Genomic DNA, 24,275 nt, shown 5'->3' on the forward strand with positions numbered 1-24,275 from the left:
TGAAGTCTTTAGGGGCAATACTGGCTTATGGGACTGATATTTGTCTTCTGTTCTCTTCCTGCCCCAGCATTACCGTGTTCTATTGTTCTAGAAAAATTGTTTCTGTGCCACGTGGTCCACTATACTGGAGACCTGATCTTGCTTAAAACTAATCCAGAAGAAAACCCAGTTTCTTGTGGGGAGTGTTTTCTTGTTGTCAAAAACAACAACTCCGTTTCCACGTGCAGCTGCATAAATAGTCAGGCTGGCACAACTGCAGGGGTGGGATACCACAGAAACCAGCAGCAGGTGGCAAGGGAGGTCAATATTGCTGCCACACACTTTGCCTTGGGATACACAGCCTCAAATCTGGTCAGCAGTTCATATATATAATTCACTTTGCTCCAAGCTAAGTGTACTGGCAGCAAGGAATTCAGGACACAGGGACACCAAGGACAGAACTAACAGTGTATCAATAACTCTAATTTAAGCTAGTGCTTCCTTGCATGTGTAAAAATATCGGTCACAACTTGGAATGAACTACAGACATTTCCTTGAACACTTGTATCTTCAACTTGAGGGCAAAAACATTTATGCTTGCCAGACTACAGGTCTGCAGACTTAAGAACTCACCATCCTGCAGCCACAGGAAGCAGAGGTGAAGGCGATTCCAAACTCAGGTGTGCAGTAGCTGCTGAAAGGAAAAAGGATCATTTAAGGAAAGGGTTGCTGAAAACACTCTCTCATTAATCTAAAACACTACCTAAAGCATAAACTAGTGAGTGAAAACCTTGGGGTAAAATACCCTATAATCACAAACATACATAATTTCTGGCAGTAGAGAGTACACAACACCTGAGTCCCATGTGACAGAATCAACTGCATTTGGAAATCTTTATTTAGAAAACTAAGCAATCTGGCAAGATTTCAACACAGACTTCCTAAAAGCTAATGCTGCAAAACAAAAGCCAGCTCTGCAAGTGTAATTTTACTTTATTATCACATTAGCCATAAAAAAAAGAAAGTCCTTCTATTAGTTGCTGCTTGACCTAAAATTATTTGAAGAGTAAAATTCAGGCTGTGATTGCCACGAGCAGGAAGGACTGGAGTGCCATCCAATGGTGAGACAGCCTTTAGCAGCTTTGACTTAAAGATTTCTCCCTATACCTGCTCCTGCCACAGCATGACATTAAACACCTCCTGCAAAGCCATGAAGGCTGAAAAAGGTTCACCAGCAGACAGTGCAGAGGCACACACATGCATTGCACACCCCCTGAGGCACACCATCACCCAGGGCTGAAATGTCCATGCACAGGTGACAGGTATATCCCTCCCTTCCTTTGCACACACAGTTCCAATAGGTGATTTCTCAATGTTAGTTTAGTGTCAACTAATATCCTTTGCAAAAAAAAAAATCCAAAAGTTATTCTTCTTCTCTGTTAACAGAGGCAGCAGGGTTTGGGTATCCTGGTCCTGCTAACAACATTCAGGTTATCCCATCCCATCCCATCCCATCCCATCCCATCCCATCCCAGGGCTTCTGCTTCCTAATAGCTACAGGACAAGCCTGACAGCTGACAGAGCAGTGTGTCCTGAGGAGTCACATATCCTGCCACTCCACAGATTGTGGTTTGTCTATTTGCAATTTTTTTCATCATCGAGTTGCTTTGAACTTCAGAGGATGAAGAGAGGATATGAAATGTATGATTGAGTTGTGACAAACACCTGCCTTTTTTATGAAGTGGAAATAAGTAACAAGATCTGACCCTTTTCTTTGGATTCTCATTTTCTTTTCCAGTGCCAGGTTGTAACAGATAATACAACAACAAAAAACTCTCAATCACATTATACTGGGATGAAAAAGCAATGTGCCTCAAGTTACCCAGGTTGGAATCATTTTGGGGAGGGACTGCCTGCCTCAGCAAAGTGCAAGAAGGGTTGTGTCCTGAGACCACAGAATGTTTTCATTTACCTAATCCTCCATTATTGTAAGGATCTAAGTCACCAGCCATATTTTTAATCTCTTCTGTGCTTTTTTTTCACGCAATACTGTGTAGATTTTGCAACTTTTAGCATTTTGAAAGGTAGATCATAAATTTCACAGAGGCTGTTAGGAAATATTTTGCTGCTCTGCACCTGTGTGGAGGCACCATTTGAGGACTAAATAGCTGTTAAAGGGTTGAACACGTTTGTAGGGCACAGGTGTCTGATCCAACCGGCCCTTTTCAGCCCATATTCTTGAGAGGAATATATTTAAGACCTTCAGTTCTACTGGGACAGGCATCCAAAAGTGTAGAGCCTTTCAAGTCCCACTCAGCATTAGGGTAAACTATTGGAAATATAATGAAAACAGACCTTCTCATATCAATTCCAACCCAGACATTCCAATTACCTATGCTATTCTATCCCAATCATCACTAGATTGTATTGTAAGATTTTTTTTTTTCATTTATACTGGTTTATAATAAGAAAGAAACAGTTCAGAAGTCCCTTTCAAAACAAGTCATACTGTGCCAGGGTCAATTTTCCCTCCAGAAGCATTTTAAACTGAAATATTTTGCCAGTGGGAAAATACATCTTCACAATGTGGGATGGAAAGAAATGGTGTAAAAACTTAAATGGCTCAACTCTTCATAATTCTCCACTAACAGTTATAGCAGTTTTAAGACCCTATACTGAAGGAAAATAAAATAGAACTTTAATTATTACTGGATTAAATGGATCAAGGACGGTCTTTTCATCCTGCTTTCATGCAGAGCCTAATTTGGACAAGGAACAGCCTGTGCCTGACAATATCCATGCATGATCCTACAGCACTGCTGCAACGATAATTTTATGCTAAATATTTTTCATAAAATGAAAAATGGTGTCCATAGCTTCCACACAGGAGACATCAGGACCTGCTTGGGAGTCGACAAATGAGCCCTTACGACCTGCAGGAGTGACCTCGCAGCCTCCTGCAAGTACATCTGCCCACAGGTTAGATGCCACAGCTACTCAGATCCTGAATTTCAGCCTCGTCCCTGGAGAATCAGAGGCACTGCAAGGAATAAGGCAGGATATGGACATAATTATCACTACAGAAAACAGGTCGTGTCGAAGAGGAAGACATTTGTTTGATTGCATGAGCAGCTCTGCACTCACCCACCTGCCTCCAGCAATGCAGCCACAGGAGACACCGACCGCGAACACGGCGCCGGTGTTTCCTCCGCTCCACACAGCTCTGACGATGGAGGAGTGACACCAAGCGGCTCCTCTCGATGGTGCGGACATTCCGTGTTGCTACAGGTGATGTTCTGTCAGGGGCATCTTCGCCAGAGCTCCTCTACGGGCAGGTAAAACGGCTCCGGTGTGGGGAGAGGGACCCGCTCAGCCCTCACAAACCACCAGGGACCCCTCCAGCCCTCACACACCCTGATGGACCCCCTCAGCCCTCACACTGAGGGACCCCCTCAGCCCTCACACTGAGGGACCCCCTCAGCCCTCTGACAGATCCCTCAGCCCTCACAGGGAGGGACCCTCTCAGCCCTCACACTGAGGGAACCCCCTCAGCCCTCACACTGAGGGACCCCCTCAGCCCTCACACCCTGACAGATCCCTCAGCCCTCACAGGGAGGGACCCCCTCAGCCCTCACACACCCTGACAGACCTCTCAGCCCTCACACTGAGGGAACCCCCCCAGCCCTCATACTGAGGGACCCCCTCCGCCCTCACACACCCTGACAGAGCCCCTCAGATCTCATATACCATGAGGGACCCCCTCTGCCCTCACACACCCTGACAGAGCCCCTCAGCCCTCACGGTGAGGGACCCCCTCAGCCCTCACACTCCCTGAAGGTACCACATGCATGATGTCCCCATCCAATCCACTGAACCCCAGCCTGGTGTTCAGCCAGGTCCAATCTCCAAGGAGTTGCATCTCCTTTTCATCGCTGTTATATACCCTCACCTCCCACCTCAGGCCTGATCCCGCTGAATTCCATTGCCAGAATGTCCCAGCTGTGCTCCCCACGAGGCCGCTGAAGTGAAACCAGCCCCTCAAGGATGCCCCTGCTCCCCTGCTGATCAGGCAACGAAAGCAGGGCCAGCAAACCAGGCCCCCCTCATGCTGGCCCTTCCTCAGCCATCCGTGAATACCCCAATTCCCTCTCTAGGATCTCTGAAGATTGTGGGCACATGATTACACTGGAGTGTGTCCACGAGGCTGGGAAAGGCTCTAGATGCTAAGTCCTATGAGGAGCAGCTGAGCGGGCTGGGGGGGCTCACCCTGGAGAAAAGGAGGATCAGGGGGAACCTTCTCATCCTCCCCAAATCCCTGAAAGGAGGGGGGAGCCAGGTGGGGGTCAGGCTCTGCTCCAAGGGAACAAGGGATAGGATGAGGAAACAGCCTTAAGCTGTGCCAGGGGACGTTCAGGTTGGACATCAGGAGGAATTTCTCCATAGAAAGGGTGGTCAGGCATTGGAAAGGGCTGTCCAGGGAGGTGGTGGAGTGACCATCCCTGGAGGTGTCCAAGGAACGACTGGACGTGGCACTCAGTGCTCTGGGCTGGGGGACAAGGTGGGGATCGGGCACAGCTTGGACTCAGTGATCTCGGAGGTCTTTTCCAACCTCAGTTGGAATACCATATATTGGTATCTAACTGCATGTTGTGAGGGTCTCAGTTTTTTAGCCCTGGATGTCATTGCATGCAAAAGCAAAGCCAGAATTCCAGAGCATATGCACCAATTAGCTGTGTTTTTCTGACATGGGAGTTGCAATGTGTGTCACTGCTGCAAATGCTTTCTTACTTCTTTTATACAAGCATATATAGGTAAAAGCAAATATTTGTAATGTAGTCTATCCCCTCCAAAATTTCCAGTTGTTCAACAAAATCATTCATTGAAACAGACATTTAAAGTGTTACCAGTCACATGTATTGCCCCTGCGATGGACAGAAATTTACGAAGAAATGTAAGGTACACTGATTTTCTGGGTTACTCTGTGAAATCTGTGATATTCAGCTGAATATGAATTTTTTCAGGGCAATATCAGTTTTTGTCATTCAAGGCAATTATTTCTGTGACAACAGTACACACTGAGCAGAATGTATTGCTGATGAATGATTGACTGAAAAACTTGTACTGATTTTATGTATCAAGTCCACTCAGGTGACAAAAGAATAAAAGATCGTGCACTCGTTTCCTTTATATGATGCAGTAATTCAGTTCTATTTAACTGTAGCATCACAACTTTGACCTCTTCTATGTAGGATCAGGTTTATGCTTGCTCAGAAAATGGCCATTCACAGGAACTCCTCTTTGGTGACATGAGAAAGAGCCATCTCTCAGTATGGAATCATTGAAACACAGCAAGACTCCCCACATACGTTCATAATTTGTGACCCTGAAATGACAGGGAAAGAAAAAAACAGCAAAGTGGTTTAAATCCGTGTCAGCAACACTGACACACCTGACATGTTGGAAACACCACCATGCTGTGCTTAGGGCATTTATAATTGAATTCTCTCATGAAAAGTGTCGATCCTACAAATCCACTTTCACCACCTTATTCTGGGTCAGCATTCCTGCTGCAGAGGTACCAAGTGTGGCACCAGCCCTCAGTAACTGTGTGCTCCAAAAGGCAGTTCCAAACAGCCATGGAACAAACAGAAGCTGTCTGACATAAGGAGTAAAACTCCTTGCTTGGGAAACAAATTATGCTCTACCATTGTACTTGGGATAACTATGTCCATATGCTTGGATCATCTGGACTTGAAATTCAGGATTAAGGACATTGGCTCTCTGAGATGTGTAGGCTACATTCATTTGGAAATAAATGGTCTTAGGAAAAAGATGGGGTAGAACGACACATTTGCCTCCCGTGATAGAACTATAGCACCTGGATAGTAATGGTCATTTCGGATTAGGAATCCAAGAGCTGAGGACAGGCAATCAAACACCAACAGAGCTTGTGGCATTCCTTTAAATTACAGGGTATGGGCCAATTGACAAAAATACATTTCATTTTGCAGATTGTGTAAGAGCGAAAAATCTCTCCATCTGACTGCAGCGAGAGAGAATGTCTTCCCATCTCTAAGTGAGCACATGGACTCCCATCCGAGCGCTCTGCACTGCCAGATCAGGCACTGCCACCACCCCGCCCGTTTCCTGACGGCCCTTCCTCTGCAACCAAAGGGCCGCAGGAGAACTTGAAAAGAACTCCGACCCTCCTGCCGCCGCTTGAACACTCGACTCGAGCCCTTCCCCACGGCTCAGACACCAGAGGGGCCGGCCTGGGGCCGGAATGGGCTCCGATCTGCGGCTCCTCGCTGCCGCTCCAACCCGCGGCCCCTCAGCCGGGCCGGGGCCGCTCTGCCCGGCTTGGCGGCGGGCGCTCGGGCCCGAGGGGAAGGCGACGCGGCCCCCGGAGCCCCCCGGCCCGCGGGGCGGCGCTGCCCCGGGGCCCACGCCCCGACGTCGCGTCGCTGGGGCTGGGAGTGTGCGCGAGTTCCGGCGGCGGGTCGCCTGGGCTAGGGAGGGCGGGGGCCGGAGCAGAGCCGCCGCCGGCCTCTGGCAGGCAGCTGCAGCCGGCAGCTGCCGAGCAGCGCGGGGGGCCAGCCCCCGCCATGGAGATCGTAAAGTAGTTCCAGCGGCTCGACCAGGCCGGCCAGCTGGGCCGCCATTCTACCAGGTGAGGGCAGCGCCCGGCCGGCTCTGCCCGCGCGAGCGGGAGCGCTCCCGCACGCTCTCCCTGTGCCGCCGCCGGTGCTGCCCCGGCCCCGGGGGCTCGCCCTGCCCTGCCCTGCCCTTGCCCTGCCCTGCCCGCCGGGGGCCCTGCCCCGCGCCCCCGAGCCCTCGGTGCCTGCCGCTCAGCCCCGCCGGGCGGCACGGAGGCCCCGCGTGCCCTCGGGAGACGCCCCTGCCCCCCGGGCACAGCCCCCGGACCCCGGCACAGCCCCGGGACCCCGGGCGGGCAGCGCGGGGCGGACGGCCGCGGGCCCGGAGCGGGAGGAGCTGCCCCGGCCGGATCCTCAGCCGCGCTCCGGGCTCGTCCAGGCGCCGCTTGGAGCCCAGCTCGGACATCAGTCCTCAGCAGCCTGTTAGAACTGCGCTTTCCGAGCCGCGGGGGAGGGAATCTGTCGGATTTGCCTTTTGTTTTGGAACAGAAAAGCAGTGATGGGCAGCGTCTCACGCACCGAGCTTTGCAGTCACCTTAATCGTAGAACAGAGCCTAAAACAGCATGTTAGTAATACTTGTGCAATTGGCTGGTACTCGTTTTTTGTTATGTCGTTTACTGCATGTAGATTTTTTGTGACATTTTAAAACACCTGTGTAGCAAACGTGAGTGCTTGCAGGGGTATTTGGCTGCTGGATCCAGTTTCACATACGAGCCACAGAAATTAGTGCTTTTTTCTTTAAAAGTTCTTCACACGTGTATCTAAAGTGAAGTTTAAGAGAAGATGAAGTACATGAATGGCTGGGTGGATGTGTTCAGTCAGATCAGGCAACATTACTTAAACATCCATTTGAATGTTTAGGCTGGTATATTGCATAAATGAGCTGAAGTTCACATTTGCAACAAAGAAGTTGAGCTTTGCTTCCTTTTGGTATGAATTTCTCTGGCGATAGACCTCTAAAAGAAGGAGTGAAGTTGTGTAAAAGTGAAATAAATGGACTCGAATTTCAGAATCACAGCAGGCAAGTTTTAAAAGTAATAGTTTGCAGGATGAACGTCTTCAGTTGTTTGACATTTAGAGAATAAGCATGAAACGTTGAGCATGCTTTTCAGAAGGTCCCTTTTTTATATTTCCTTCCCTGCAGAGTGTCTGTGCTTTGCTGACTGTATCAGTTGAAAGTCATGTGGATATATGACGTTATGTTTTTGCTGAACTGTTCTGGACGATTTGGTGTGTTGCAGGCTTAGTACTCAGGAAATTATTTTGAGTAATAGAGCTTTGTAATGGAAGAGGTCTAATTCTACAGGTACAATTTAATTACAGAAATGAAGTATCTAAGGAGAATGAGGGAATGGGCCATTTTCAGTGAAGGATCAGCATTCAGTGATATTTTTGTCCTTCTCTCTTTGAATGATGTGACTCAGTAGCTTGCCTCAAGTGTGGCACAGCATGAGCTTTGATTCAGGATTGAAATTCAATTAAAAAAAATAAAAGGACTAAAGTGATTCTTTGATTTGCATCCAACTATTGATACGCACAGTGGGTGGGGTTTTTACTTGGTTTTTTTTTTTCCCTGAGATTGATTAGTAAATATGTGCATCTGTGTCATGAAATTCAGTTTCTCAACTGTATCCTGCTTTTAAATCAGCTGTTGAAAATGACATCTTGGCAGGTCATGTACATCTGGAAGAACAATGTGCTTCTCTATAATCCGTGCTTTTGATGTCTGGGCTGTGACATTAACAAAGCAGTTTTCCTACAAATACCAGGCTTTGCCTGAAGAATGCAGTAAGTAGAATAATCTATGTTATTGGTGCAGAAAAAAAGCCTTCCCCCAAGTTCATTGTACCACAGGCTTCTGGTAGCTGGTGTTAACGACTGTAACTGCTGAAATCCAGAAATGTTCACCAGTAATCCAAGTGAACATAATGCAATTTGCCAACAGGCTCTTCTTCTTGCTCTTGGCTAAATCTGTTATCTAGAGATACAGAGCTGCACAGCATCTGGAGGAGGAGTCAGGAATACTACAGGGAGGTGAAGCTAATTGAAGGTATGGCTACAAGGAGGCTTGTCTGGGTGCCACGTGACTTAGAAGGGTTAAAATTGTCCCAGCTTCTTTTTTTTTGTTGTTTTTTGGACGAGCGGAAGCCGTGTTCAGCTGTGATAGTACAGTTGTGACAGAACAGAATTTAGATTACTTTTTTTTTTTTTTCAGCAGAAATAATCACAGGATGGGGACACAAACATTTCAAAATTAAGACCTCATGTAGGTGATTTTGTGACGACATGACTTGGGCACCACATGTGTAGTGGAACATTCTCCAGGGCAGCTGGTCAGAGCAGGGTGAACAGTGATGAACTTCTTCGTGTTTTGTTGGTTTGGTGATTTTTTTTTTTGTTGGTTTTGATTTTAGTTTTGGGGTGAGGGTTTTTTTTTGTTTTTTAATACCCATTCTTATCCCTTTATTTTCTTCTAGATTTACTTGCTACAAGAACTATGAGCCATGAGATCCTGTGAAGGTTGTTCAGGGACCTAAGTGATAAAAAGAACTGCTCAGGCTCTGGCTGTTGCTTGTATTTTAGAGAAACGTACTTAGAAGATAATAAATAAAATAAGACCTGATCTAAGCATTAGAAAGGCCCATTCAAATTCAAATCCTCTTCCATAAAACAGTAAGTTAAAGGAACGTGATTAAAGGTGAGCTTTGCCACGTGCTAAAGGTGTGCAACAGAAAACAAGTGCTCAAGGGTAAGTGAATGGTACAGCACCCTGCATAAATATCATCAGAACTATCTATTGGAATGAAAAGCATTCGCTCTGCAGATGTCACAACAAAAAACCCATAGCCCAAAGCTAAGAAAAACACAGTTTAGGCTTGCTGTTAGAGCAGGTGAGAAAAAGGTAGATATTTGTTCAGAATATCAAAGCAACATTTGATTTTCATTTACTCACAGTGAGTGCAACCTGCATTTTCACAGTAATTTTATCTGCAGAAGTCTTTCGGAATTTTAGGAGGTATTTCAGTTTCTAACTTCTCACACGGTGTGATAGAATGAGATATTATCTTAAAAACACAACCCTCAAATACAGGTAGGGTTGCTTCTTGTGTTTATATAAACTGAGTATGTTGACTTTAGTATGTTGGCCAATGATATTAATGTTGATGTGCTTATCAGGAACAGCAAAAATACCTCTGAATTATTTGCCATTCAACTGGGATTCCATGCACTATGGAGAGAGGCAGAGCTGACATTTGGGCACAGCTCATGCAGAGTTTTCCATGTGAAGGTAACAAAATGAAACTAAAATGTGCACTCTTTTCTAATTTTTATAGTTAGCAGAATATAAAGTAAGAAAGAACTGGGCATAGTCTGCATTTTCAAATATATTTGGAAGTGGGTATCCTGAACTAACTATGCTGCTGGGAACTCTGGAAAGCTGAAGTGCAGTTAAGAGTTGGGTTTGAGGCCTGTAAGAGGCACAGAATTGTTCTAAGTTTCTTTATTAATTTTTGAGGGTATTCTAAACAAATATGAATGTGAATGTCAGTTTTTCCAATCCCCTCTCCAAGCTAAACTAAAATACTCCACATTATGAAAATTAATAAGCTTTACTCAGACGATGGGAGGAAGACAGAAAGGTTTTGTGGACGTTTGGATATCTCTCTGTGAAGAGAGAAAAGGCATGGGAAGTTTTTTACATATTCACTGTCTCTGGGAAATATTTGTAGAATATGTAGATAGGTTTTGATGCTGAAAGTAAACTGTGAAATGGTTGACCCTGTAGGCTTGTACTAGTGTGGTTGTGTTGTGTATTTAAAGTCAGTGAGCAGGAAGTCCTACAAGTGTTTTTGGTTTACGAGCTGCAGGAGGGTTCAGATGTTGTCCTGCTGCATTTGGGTTACTGCTTTGCCCTGGTGCTGAGCAGCAGATAAATTGAGGCATGAGCATGACTTATTATGGATGCATCTTTGGGCTTTATTCTGCCAGTTCTTGCTGCTGCAGAGTGCAGGTCTCTGCATGCAATGCCTTGCCACTGCTTAATTCGTGCTCTGTTGATTCATCCGAGGCTTTAATATAATTGGCTCTGGTTATGGAAAGCTGGTTTAGAACTGAGAGTTGCAGGGAGTCTCTTTTCCTTCAATAAGCCAGACATATTCCGTGTTTTCCAGGTTGTGCAGCCACTGAATTTTGATACCTGTTGTGGAGGGGCAAACAGGGATGGAGTAGCAGAGTCTCTGTGGTTCCCAGAGCCAGCACCCTCCCCTGAAAACCAGAGTTCCTGTTGAATTGCTGGTGATGGCACATTTTGTGCTGTTAAGGCTGGATCAGAGCACTGCTATGTTTTTCCTAGACTTTTTCAGGTCAAGACCAATTGTGTCTACTGCTGGCAAATGTGAGTTTGGGCAAGTCCTGATACGTGGGGCTGCTGAGATGCTTAGTTTTGCTTGGTTTTCAGAGTCTAAAATCTAAGTATTTGAACCCAGATCTTCTGTTGATAGCATGCTGAAAGTAGAACAGAGAAAAATGAAGCCTGTTATGGTTATCATTAGCTAAAAACCTAGAAATGGTACAGTGTGCACACAGTGCTCCACCTACTTCTGAGCACATTCAGAAGGGTTTTGTGGTGTTAGTAGGTTCTTCCACATGGTACTTGTTCCTCCTTCTCTGGGTGCTCAAAGGATAGATGTATAGAAGAAAACTTAAGGAGAAAGCAGTGTTGGCCACGTGCCAAATGTTGTTAAATTCAAATAGAAATAGCCCTTGTAAGTAGAGAATAAAATGTGGTAGTGGTAGACCCAAGTATTTTTGAAACTAAAATAACTCTCTAAATATTCTGGGTAGGTTTGAAATAACAGTTCATCCTATGGTTAGCTAAACATTAAAATGAAATCTTTTCTTGTAATACTTTGCAGATGGACTTTCTCCAAGGGTTCTCTTTAGCTGAGACTTTGTAAGCTGTGGTTTATGCTGAAATATCACTGCTACTTTCTTGTAAACATGAGAATTATCAGGTTTTAGATCAGTGTCACTACTTATCTGTTTGGATTGTGAGTTTAGCCTCGTTATATACCTGAGGATACTAAGTGATTCCTTAAAATTGAGAATTCACGTGTGCTTCAAAGTGGACATCTTTGATATAAAAGAAAATTAAGGAGGTAAGAGTTTACAAAATACAAAACCTGTAAGAAAAGGTACAAGCTTGAAGTCATGTCTTTGCTTGTGCTCCAGTGAATGTGAGACTGGGGGGCTTGTTTCAGCCACCACATAATGCCAGTGAATTTGTTTTCCCATAGTTAAATAAACTAGTTTTTCCTTCAGTCTCCACATATGCAAAATGATATTTATATTCAGTGGAGTGATAGCTTTTTTTTTTTTTAGCTTTCATGCCCTTTTGTAACACAGAGGTGAAGGAACAGAATACTTGCATTTAGTATCAGTATTCTGTCACTAAATATACTAAGGAGTGTTCTACTAGGATTTGGGGGTTTGTGTGTTTGGGGTTTTTTTAGGTACCTGCAAATGAGTGTGACAGAAAGGTCAGCTCCTGTAATGCTTCAGACAATTCAGCATCATAGGGGGTTTATTCTGTTATTCTCTGTTAAATCAAAGGCCTCTTATCCAGCATGGAAGGGATAAGTTCCCTACATAGAGGGAAAGTTTCTCAAAATGTGACTTGAGTAGGAGGCTTATTAACAACAAATGGATAAATGTTTGAAAATTTAATATTGTACCATAAACCTGCCAAATTAGCAAAATAAACAAAACAAACTCCAGCCCCTTACCTGGAGTGGTTAGAATGTTCCCAGCGATTTCATATTAAAGTTTACTTAATTCTGCTTATTTCTGTAATACTGATTTGGAAAAAGGACAGCACAAACTAAGACACAAAACATCAGAGCCTTGCCCAGGGCTCGGTGTCGTCTGCAGTGCTGAGGCGAAGCACTGTCAGTGTTCAGACATTTTACAGAATTGCATACATTTAAAACTTCATTATTTTTAAAATATTAGACTAGACTGAAACTATTAGACTGGAACGTTTGTGTCTGCACCTCTGTGAAAGTGTGCACAGCATCAGTGTCAGAGGAAAGCAGCTCCAGTGAGAGTTTTTCTGAAAGAAGTGAGTTTATGAAAATGCAGAAACCACTTCTCTGCAACGTTCATAATTAATAGAGACTCGATCTGCTCTCTGAGCTTGGCTGCGTGCACCACTTACCACTGAGGGGTTTGGGGGGTTGTTTTAGTCATTGGTCAACTTGTTTCATGTTGATTTGCACAAGAAGTATTTTTTTTCAGTCTAGTGCCAGCAGACATGCCCTTGCTGGTTTGACTGGGAGAGGCACTTTGATAGAGCATCCAAGTGCCTTTGTGTGTTCCCTTTGTAGCTGATGTCGTACAAAAGCCAACTCCTTTTCCCCCAACCCCTGTGCATTTAGCTGTGCTTTTTCTCTCACCCCCAACCCCTGTGCATTTAGCTGTGCTTTTTCTCTCACCCACGCTGAAGATTCAACAGCTTGCCTGTCATATTGTGCTGAGGAAAAGTGATAAAAGTGATTCTTGGAAATTCATGTGATTCTGCTAGTAGTGATAGCTGATCTGCTTTCAAATCGAGTTTGTGCTTTCTGCTTTTAAGAAAAAAGGGTTCACAGAACAGCAGTGAAAAATCTGATGTCCTTGTTGGGAAGGAAAATCAGCTAGCATAATATGGAACCTTTGGAAATGTTTTTAATGAATTCTTGTTCTCATTTTTAATTCTGTAGGTTCTCTTTCCATGTGCTTTCATGTTGGACAATACTTTTTCCTAGAATATGGGCTGATAACCCAGTAACTTATGTTTCCATAAGTTTTGCATTAGTAAATAGTGGAGTAATGAGTTAGTAAAGGGCAGCTACTTATGGAAGCAACATAAATCCAGCCAGCTTGCTTGAGAGGTCTGTGGTTTAACTTGTAGCTAGACTGTATGTTTTTAAACTCAAAGTATTTATCATCAACACCAAGTCAGATGTGATTGCTTCCAAATTGTTGTATATTTTTCTCCAGTGACTTTTGTTTTTAGCATATACTCTGCTCCTGTCTCCTACCAGTCCTTGTTGGCATGATAAATTACACTGTCCTTTTAAGCAGAATTCTTTTGGTGTCACTGATACTGAACATGCACCTTATTTAGTTGCTGATTTGTTAGTCTCTGGAATGAAAAAAATACTTGGACAGTCCCACCTCCTAGTTGAGTGTATCTTTCATGGAAGAAATAAAACCACCTTTCTGCTGCATCCAGCATTAATCTCACATTGAATTCACTTAAATAACACACTGATACCTATGTTAAAGGCCCGTTTCCATTGTTAGGAACTGAAATTTGATTCCTACTTTGTATGTAGGATGTCTCCTTTCCTTCTGTTAGGAGTTCCGTAGTTGTCTCAGCTCTTGGTTGTTGTGGATGCTTTGGGAACATGTGGTTAAAGGGATCAAAAGTCACCTTGAGCACTGAGGGTGAAGAGATGAGCAATGAAGATCATTTACCTGTTTCACTGACTGGGAAGAGATGGTTGAATCAGATTGGCATCGTTTGGTGCCATCTTTTTCTTCTCCTTAGAAGAAGGTTGAAGAAGTTTCTACAGAAAATAAGAAAACTTTGGTGCTGTACCAGGGGCAAGTGTGGAGCTGGGCAGATCTCGCTGCAGGCAGAGGAGTTTCTCCCCTCTGGGCTGAAAGCTCACTGTACTTAATGTACTAAAATAATCACTTGTTAAAAATGCTACTACATAGTACTATTTTGAACTTAAAGTAGCTGTTCTATTTATGGTCTTTCAGGTGCTTTTTCTTGTATCTGAAGTTCCCAGAATTTTATGCTGCTTCTGTGAAGTACTTGTTTCATGGAGTACTTGATGCTATGAGCCGTCCTACAAAAGACACTCTGTTTCTCAGATTCTTTATTTTTATTTAGAACAAGTATTCTACACATAGAGAGAGGAATGTTCTCATAACCTTCTTCCCTTGTGCACATTTGAATGAGAATTGCTTGTTTATATCATTTCTGATCCCACAGTAACAGGTTACAGTAGCATAAACAGTGTGACCTTTTAATGTGATGGCAGGAAGTAAAATATGAAATCTATTTTAAAAATGCATCTTTGACTAAGGAAGAGTATACTTCCTTTTTCTGACAGGAAAAATAACCCATACTAGTTCAGAAGATCTCGACTCCGTTCTACTGTGTGGGGTCTGTTTTTTCCACTGTCATTGCAGCTGCTTGAAGTAGGACTAAACCTCTGCCATCCTTGTGTGGAATTGTCTGTCCTTGCTTGGCATTTGTACAGCCATCAATGACTAAAAGTGGGGGCTACAGGAAAAACACAACTGACATGAGCAAGAGGGTTTAGTAAGAGGAACTTCTTTTGGAAAGAAGGAAAGGGTGGGTCATTGGAGCAAGAACAGGAAAAAAACTACGTAGCTTATTAAACAGCTAAAATACATATTGACACATCTGACAAAATTTCTGAATATTCCAGAAATGGAAGAATAGTGGGGAGTTTTAAACAGTAAAGAGAGGAGGAGTGGACAGTCACCAAGCTCTAGAAAATATTGTTTATTTCCATAAGAGTTTAATTAAATTGGAAAGCAACATTGTCACTTATTTCTTAAACTTAGGACAGTGGAGAATTTTCACAGTAAATTGTAGTTTCTCCTGGAACTGTAGGTTGTCATGACCAAGAATCGTGTTTCAGCCTGTATATGTTTTCATTCCCAGTATTGAAACCTTCTCAGAACTGGCCTGAAGTGTTTCAGGACCAGAGCAGATCTGCCCTGGTGCTGTTTCAAAGCTGGGTAGGAAATGTGTGAAGGACAGTGTGTGTTGGGAACCAGCAGACCCATCCCTTTGATCCTGGCACATCACAGCACGACCTGGGCTTGGGTTGGTGGTGCCCCAAACACGCAGTGTTGGGGTTGGCAGTGGTGTTTGGCAGCAGCTGGCAGTGAGCACTGTTACCTTGCTGGCTCATTAATGATTTCCCTTCAGATAGGAGTTCTTTCTGTATCTCCCTGATTACTGACACACCTAAACACACAGAGATAAACCAGGAGAGAGCGTGTGGCAGTGTGGCCAGGCTTGGGAGCAGAGAGCAGAGGCACAGACAGGTGATGAGCTTGGGTAGTGTTGGCTTGGGGAAAGAGAAGGTGTGAGCAGCCCAAGGGACAAACCCTGTGGTGCTCTGTCGTCCTCTGGAGAAGAGCTCAGGAATGGGCACCCCCAGGTTCTGGAGCTGCTTTCTTCTGTGTCCACCAGACTCATCTTGTTTTCACTCGAAGTGAAAGATTGGAACAGGAGGTTGAAAATATGTGAAATCTTTACAGCTGCTAAGTTCCTGGATTCATTAGCCGACATGAGAGCATTAGTGGAGAGGTCTAATCTTACCAGTCTTTTTAAAGGTTGTCAGGAAGCAGACAGAGCAGAAAGGCTTCGTGAAAACGACTGACTTATGTCTTATTTGTCATTGATTTCATGTTTATAATTTGTGTGAAGCTGACCATCAGGAGCCTCTGTTGGAGCCAAGCCCGTCAGGCAAGGCTTTGCTTGGTGCCCCATAGTCCAGTGTACAGGAGACTTCTCTGTCACTGACTGGCAGCAGGAAATTCCTTGTTTGCCATTGTTCTGCTGAGTTCTCTACCACATGAAATAAGGATGTGGGGTGGTAAAACTGCTCTGTGCTTATTATCTTTTGAGAGTAGATAAATAAGGTAATATTGCTATCCAGTTATGAGCAGGTACTCATTTATTGTTTTCATGTAATAATATCTACATTTTTAGGGTTTTCTTGTACAAAAATCTTTGCTAACAATGTGTTCTGCATATAAATCTCTCTACACACAAAATCTTGTCTTGGAATACTTAGAGAAAAATAATCCAATCTTCTGGTAAAAATGCTTTGTCCTCAGCACTGTTGATGTAAAAGGAAGCACTTGTGTGTGATTCTGATAGTTGATAACATTATTTGTGGACCAAAGCTCGTAAGCCTTTAGTGTTAGCTGTCTTTGAGGGGTGGGGAATGGAAAGAGATGTGGTAAGTATGAAGGTTTTTCTTGAAGATGTTTGGAATTTTATTGCATTTTATACTGGTTTTTTTTTTCTGTAAATGTTCCAGGTCTGTGCTAAGACTGCAAATGAGGGTTTGAGGTAGACACCAAGTTACAAAGCATGTTTAGTCGAGACTGATAAGTGGCTCCGGCTGGCAGGAAGTGGAACACGATGAGCAAGAGCCTGGTGGAGCCGTGGGGTGTGGTGGGTTCGTGCAGCTCTGTCTGGGCTGGGAAGGGGGAATGGAGGAAGCAGTGGGAGCTGTGCCTTTCCACAGAGGCTGCTGTCACTGTCAGAGGTAGAAGTTATTATGGTTGCTTGGCTTTGCTAAATCAGTTGGTGTTCTCAGATTTAATTATTTTAAACTAGCAGGATGAGTAGATGCATTAAGTGGCAAAACTGTTTATCTCATCTGATCCATGGAACTGACTTTCACTCAGCAGTCTGGTTCATTAGCATGGGGAGGATTAACCAGCCCTTTGAAGGCCTGGCTCATCGAGTTTTGCAGTCTTTTTCATGTGCTGGGGTGCACGGTGCTAATCTGTCCTGCATCAGGATGTCTGTGAACGCTTATCTCGATTATGTGATGTGCCTGTTAACACTGACAGTTGCTTTTTAAACTCTCAGTTGCTTTCAGACGAGAAGATGTCCTGCACAGCTGGAGGTGAAAGCTCTCTCTCACTGCAATGACAGTTTAAACAGCCTCTAGTAACACAGGATTGGTTCTGTCACTGTCTTACAGTAGTACTTTGCAACTTGGAGAACCAGTAAAATAGTGAATACATTTTAGCACGGAAGGTCTGGCTGGTTTGGGTTAAGGGAGGGATTGTGTCTGTCTGCTGGAAGCTCTCAGGCTTGTTGGCATGAGGTGGATTTTCTCACACATTGTCTTTTCTGAAGACATATTTCTGTTCACCTTTCCTGTGTGAGAAACTGTGCTTATGATAAGTAAAATGCAGTATCAGTATCCACTGCAACTGAAGACTTAATGTGCATTTTTATTTTACTGTGTGGAGGGCTGTCAATAAAGTGAAGTGCTCAGGAACTGACCTCAGAACTGAGTAGCTTAATTCGTCTGGATGTCAGTAAACAGTACATCTCTGCTGTAAATATTTAAGGGTTAAGTTTCTCTTTCCAAAAAAATATTGACTTTTCTCTCTTATCCTTAGAACAGTTTACTACTCTGGAAGTAGTTGCGTAAACATTCTGCTCTTAAGAGCAACTTCTTCTTTTAAAGCTTGGTGTAGAACAGAGGTGTCCAACCATTCTGTCCTGGAGCATGTGGGGCTGGACAGTCTGTTCTGCCCCTCTCATCAGCCAGCGTGGCCTCTGCAGCCCTTACATGACGTGACAGTCACATAAGTCAGGTAACACATGTGTAGGCTTGTGTTTGTGGGGGAGGAAATGGCATCAGTGTTTGACTTTCCCCCCAAACTGGATTTGGGCCACAGATTGTGAGCTGAACATCTCAGGTTCAGAACACTGTAAGATTTAATATTAACCTAGCTTGCTTTCCTAAACACATATTAGACAGTCATGTGGAAAAACCAGGAGTATCCCAATTCTGCTTTATCTAACATCTGTTTTCAGCAGTACTGTTTGTTCTAAGCAGGTTTTTGTGTGCATTGCAGTAGCTTGGCAACCTGTAGGTTGCACCATTCAATGAATTCAGTGTGCTTTTAATCATCACTACAATTTTCCTTTCCAAATTTGAATATTCTAAGTACAAGGAATTGGGCATCTGTGATTATAACAGCAACTGCCATGTTAAACAGATCCCAACTGAAACAAGCTGCTTATGCAAATCTGTAATCCAGAGAGTTTCTTCAAATTTCAGTCCAAACGTCTTTCTTAAGAAAAGATACTTATAACTTCTTTCTGAGAATGGTAGTTAAGCAGTTAGAGCTACTTAAAGTTCCCAAATAGGGATTTGGGCAGTCTGCTGAAAAACAAAGCTGCTAAAAGCATGACTGTTCCCTGGTTCTGCTGTAGGAGCAGAGCTTGAGTTTGACCTTTCCCTGCATGTAGAGGCATGAACAAGGATTGTGCAATCCTGTTAATTGTACATTCTCTTTAAACTCTTGGCATCTCGTTAGGTTAGAAATGATAAAAAGCTTTTGGTAACAGTGTAATGGGCACGCTTTGGCAGAATGAAGCTGTAGTACTTACTTGCTTGTGTACTTACTAGTGGCCAACATGGGGAAATATCCTTTTGCCACAGATTAGAACTTGCTGGAATTTCATATTTTACCCTAATTTGTAGGGAACAGAATGCAGGAAGGAGCCTCATTTCCCTGGGAGGGAGCTGGTACCTGTTGTAACATACAGTTCATCATTTTGAATGAACAGGGGTTCTTGATACTAAATAAATACAGTTTTCCCTCTCACACTCCTGACTTGAAAACTGGATCTCAAGAAAGCCAGTAAAGCAAAGTACAGTACAAATGTCTTCAAGGAAATGAAGTTCACCACTGAATAAGATGTAGATACCTTTTTTTTTTAATAGGTAATGTGGAGTTCACAACTTCCTATTAAACAATTCCTGCCACTTCCTTTCTTGTGTGTTTTAGTACTTCCTTTACATACAAGCTCATAACTTGCAGAATTTTGGTGGAATTAGTAAAAAGTTGGAAATATGGCTGTTGCCTCCCCCATAGTATTCTAAATACAAAATAATACTGATGTGGTCTGAACATGTGCCCCATTGAAGTCATGAGGTGACCTTGTCAAATACAGAGACAAATTTGATTTAGCTTTTAGATTATTGGAGATTAAATTATAATTAGTAATAAAGATTATTGGATGAACAAAACCATTCCTCAAAATCTGTGTGTACTGAATAGACCTATTTCATGCATAAATTTGTTGCTTTTAAAAAAAAAATCAGTTTTATTTTACCATAGCATATGGCAAGCTGGTGTCTAAAACTGCTTGAACTGACTACTTTCTAAAGGCATATATAACTTCTTTAACTCCAGATAAGAATTAAGTCTTAGAAAAACTATTTTAATTCCTGTTTTCTTCTGTGAACACCTGATTATTCTATCATCTAACATTAGATAAGATTTGAGTTTAGTTTTAGTCAGTGGTGGAGGTAGAAAATGAGGCTTGCAGATTTGCTCTGTATTCATAAAATCCTGTTTTCACAATGGTGAGAGACTTTCAGACCAACTCAAATCAAGAAAATAAAAATGAGGCAAACTCCAGAAGTTCTAATTCCTAAGTAAGAATCCTTTTGTTTCTGGTTTTATGTCATCATGGAAAATAGGCCATTGACAATTATGTAGAAGTGCCTTTGTATGTAGGAGGTTTCTCACCAAAACCACCAGGGGAATGCAGGATTCCCAGGCCTGGCTCCCTGTCCCCTTCCAGTGACAGTTCTTTTTTCTGTAGTGCTAATGATGGGGTAGGGGAGCTGTCTAAAGCTTTCTTCCCTTGCCTTGAGGGACCGGGGGAGACAAAAGCATTCCTACCAGAGCCTAAAAAAATGGCTCAGAGAAATGACCTCCCTTCCACAAGGAGAAATCCATAGTTGTTCCAACACAGCTGCCGGGGTTGCAGTGAGGGGGTTGGATTCCTGAAATGGGAGTGAGGAACATTGGCTCCTAAGTTAGAAACCTAATGAGTTGGAGCATCCCAGATGAAAACTAATCTGCTTGGAGAGCACAAGTAGCATCAGTACAGCAACCAAGAGGTGTCTTCTGCCTGTCTCCAGGGGGGACTTCTTAGCTGGGGCAGTTTGCACCACTCCTGAGGGAGGACACCAGTGGCTGTTCAGAAAGAGAGCAGATCGAAGTCGCTGGTCTGTCTCCTTCTCATTGAAACCCTTGAATGTTTTAGCAGTTCAAGCAGATGTGAATGTTTATTTTGGAATATAATGCCAACAACAACAACCAGCTTGACATTCGTGTATTCAGAGGACAATAACAGTGATGTGAAAAATGTGCGGTATTCTCCTTTGTAAGCCCTAAAAGTATATTTTTGCAGCTCTGAGTCTCTAATGAGCCAGGGGTTATGTGTGTGCACATTCTCACATTCAGCCCATCTTTTCCCTTTGCATGCAAATGCTGATGTGTTAATAGCATAACAAAAATGAATTGATGATAAATCTCAGAGTGTCTCCTGCTTTCCCTATTACTCATTGCATTGACTGTGGTTTTAGGAGGTGTTAAGAGGTGCCAAGTCAAGTTGTTGAATTTGTAAAGAGCTTGATAAGTAAATACAAGAAGTCTGGAGCTCTCACGACAGATTTTGTGTTTTCAGGCACATTTAGTGCTGTAAGGCCTCTGACATGGGTGAAGTTTTTACTTTGGTCAGATTGTCTCTATGTAGCCACCTGTCATTCCACCTACTCTGTAACATTCATTTTCAGCACCCACCAAAATTTCTGAGGTCGTACAATTTCCTATTTTCAAGTAGGAATGTAAACTTCCTTGGTCTTCATTAGTGGTAACCACTTTAATGTGCACAATGGCACCATTCAGGAGAGGTGTCTGGTTTCTTCTGTTGGAACCTCATCTCTCTGTGACAGAAAGTAATGCTGCAGAACAGGCTGGAAAGTGTAAGAAGCATTGTCCTGTTTGCTAAAGCCAGGGTTAAAAATCCTTGTGATCTTATTCAGGGAATTGTCCTGCTGCTAAATGTATGGGTATAAAATCAAACTCTGAAAAACAAATCCAACCTCACCATTAGGAGACTGTTTAAGAAATCTTTTCTTTCTCTGACCTGTTAGGATTGCCTCGAGGATTAGAACTAGAAAGCTCCTCAGAGCTTGACAAATAATTTTTTTTTATCTTGTTGGATAAGCAAAATGATGGATTTCAGAGAGATGATGACTCTGTAGTAGCTGGCAGTTTATCCCACATCACAGGTATTGCTCAGGTCTTGTGTATTTTGTAGGTACTGTACCTGTCCCTGGGGCTGCATCCTGGCCTTACTCCTGACTAAAATCCCTGATGCTCCATGGATGCTCCCTAATTAGTTTCAATTAGGGACAGAAGGGAAAGCTAATTAGTTGGTGAGGTTGTGTGTGTATTTGTGGTTGGTGTTTTGGGAGTACTTTAAACCACCTTCAGCTCCTTTCCCAGGACAAGCCTCTGGTTTAGCAGTGGGCTGGTGCTCTGTGCTGGCAACCCCTGCACTGTGGCTTACCCTGGGGAAGGAACATGATCTGTGTATCATAGCAGTTGGAGTGTCTGGGGAATCACCCTTTGTTTGGAAGCTCTGGTTTGTGATAGGCTTTCAGGGATAATTTCATAACACAACAGGAAAGTGGCTGTGGGAGCTTGGATGGGCCATGTTGTGTGGAGCTGCATGTGTCCCCTTAGAGCAGGGCCTTGCTGGAACGGTGTTCTCCTGCTGAATTTGGTTTTCTCTGGTACCTGCTGGTTTTGGTATGTGCTAGGCAACTTGATCTCTATCTCACATATGGTACCTTAATTTGAAAATGACCTTGACAAAATGAAGATCACTGGGGAATTGCAGCCTACCCTTGTCTCTTTGACAATTCTGGTGTTTTAACAAGTCCTGCCTGTTATTGATGAGCAGGTGTCACTGTACATAGGGAATACTGGTCTTGTTAATGTGACCAAGATTGCTAAAATACAGTTAGTAATCTAGATGTGTTTAACTCATGTCATCTGCAAAAGGATTAAAAATAATGCTATGGTAGCTCTGCAATTGTTTGAGTTTAAACTGCTGGTAAAACAGCTGCTGAAACGTTGGCCTCTCTTTTTTAAAAAATAAATCTAACATTTGTAATTTTATTTTGTTTCTCTAAAATGTTTGTCCTGAGCGAAATGACTGCGGTGTTTGTCTGCTAAGCTGCTAAAGTGCTGTGCTGTTTGTCTGGTTTTTAGTCAACATACTTTCCAGGAAAAGGTGAAAGGACACAAACACCACAGAGAAGTTTCGGTTGCAGCTCAGTGCATGTGAAGTGTGTGTGTCTTAATCTGAAGTGAAGTGTCTTTTTAAAAAACTTCCTGGAGGCTTAGTAGGAAAAGTCAAACTTCAGCTCCTCAAATGCACAGGGCTGGTTGCTTTCAAATTCATTTCTGAGGTTATTCCTCAAACCCACAGGACTTGCTCTGTGCTTGAATGCTCTTGGCAATTGCAGTAGTTCTGTACAGTTCATTACATGAGCCTGTTAATAGTCTTCCCAACTGATTTAAAGGGCCTTAAACTGTGACAGTAGATCCAACACCAAACAGCTGCCTGGAATCTCTGTAGGCAGAAGATGATAATGTCCTTCTCTGTCTGTACAATACCTAGTTCTTTAGTAGCTTTTCAAATTTCTTGTTAACTGCAGGAATAATAACACCAGATATTCTGAAAATTTGTATTCTTTGAGTTGCATGCCCAGGCAAGTGGAAGAGCAGGATGTGTTCAGAACCAAAAGCCTTAGAGCAGACACATGCATTGGGGTAAAAAATGGGAGAAAAGGAAAAAGCATCTGTAAAGGTCCATCCATCTTTTAACTGGTAAGACCTTGAGTCTGCTGCCTGGTGAGGAAACAAGTCTTATATTTGATTATCTTATTTATTAGTCAAAATATTTCATTTATCTTAAGATTAAACTGTGGTAATGGATTATGCAAGAATTTATGGCATTAGTAGTCTTGCTTTCTTAGCATTAACTGAGGTTATTAACACTGTATCTCTGAAAGAGAGTAGAGGAGACTGAGTATAAATAAAATTATTCCATGGTTCCATTTCATCTGCAGTGTTTTCAAGTGCATCCCTTGTCCTTTCCAGTTTGAAACATGTCATTTGCAGCTTGTCTAAACTCTAGAAAATACCTTGGTTATGCAGCACAGTGATCTGATTTTGCTATGGAAAGGTGTGAGAAGAAGCTTTTCTCATTCCTCCCTTACCTTCTGCTATTTACAGTTTTTGTGTCTTTTTGTCCTCCCTGAAGCCTGCAAAGCCTTGTGGTTTGTTGGGGTTTTTTTTGGTGGTGGTAGCTCTGTAAAAGCTATAATCCCTTTAGATGGCTTGTGAGATGTCAGAATGAAAATATTAGGTAGCTAGGAAAGCAGGACTCTGTTTATAACCACAGTTGTCAGTCTGGGAAGCCTGGAATACCCTACAGGCCAAGAATGACACATTTTTAAACTCACACAAAACCTATGCTGCAAACAAATTAAGGTCTGAATTTGCTAAGCAGACTGAATTCCTCTAGGAGTTATGTGGATATCTGGGCTGTCAGATACACCAGTCTGTTTGAGATGAGGTTAAACCAAAACTCTTTATGTAGAAACCTGTAATGTTTGGGCAAATCAAGATCTGGATCTCATCTCCGTGGTTATTTTTCTTCTTAGAGAAGAAGAGTAACTGAGTTAGAACCTCTTGACACTTTAATGAGAGTGTGGTTTATTTCCTGGCACTGACTTTGTTTGATGATACAGATAGCAAAGCTTTTCTTTTGCACAACAGCTGTCAAGAAAAAAGCTATTTTGTCTTCTCAAAAGTCCATCCTTCCAGTAATGTCCAAGATGCACTCCTGGAGCAGACTGAGTATCTGGGAGGAAGAATAGGGATGGATGTGAAGAAGAAGGGAACTTGGG

At 43.1% G+C, this 24,275-nt stretch overlaps 1 protein-coding gene across 2 annotated transcripts in view; it reads left to right on the forward strand.

Annotated features, from left to right (window-relative positions):
* Positions 1-3,214: 3,214 nt before the first annotated feature.
* Positions 3,215-24,275, forward strand: part of PTPN1 (protein tyrosine phosphatase non-receptor type 1) — a 35,058-nt gene continuing 13,997 nt past the window's right edge. The window contains exon 1 of one of the 2 annotated variants that reach the window (XM_018073980.2): positions 3,215-3,267. The gene's annotated coding sequence lies outside the window, so the exon portion shown is untranslated. Of the gene's footprint in view, positions 3,268-11,662; positions 11,796-24,275 lie in introns of those variants that run through there. The other variant, XM_008921718.3, reaches the window with a different exon arrangement.

The sequence above is a fragment of the Manacus vitellinus genome, unplaced genomic scaffold (assembly GCF_001715985.3).
Source record: "Manacus vitellinus isolate BGI_N305 unplaced genomic scaffold, ASM171598v3 scaffold_26_pilon, whole genome shotgun sequence".
In the NCBI taxonomy this organism is placed as follows: Eukaryota; Metazoa; Chordata; class Aves; order Passeriformes; family Pipridae; genus Manacus; species Manacus vitellinus.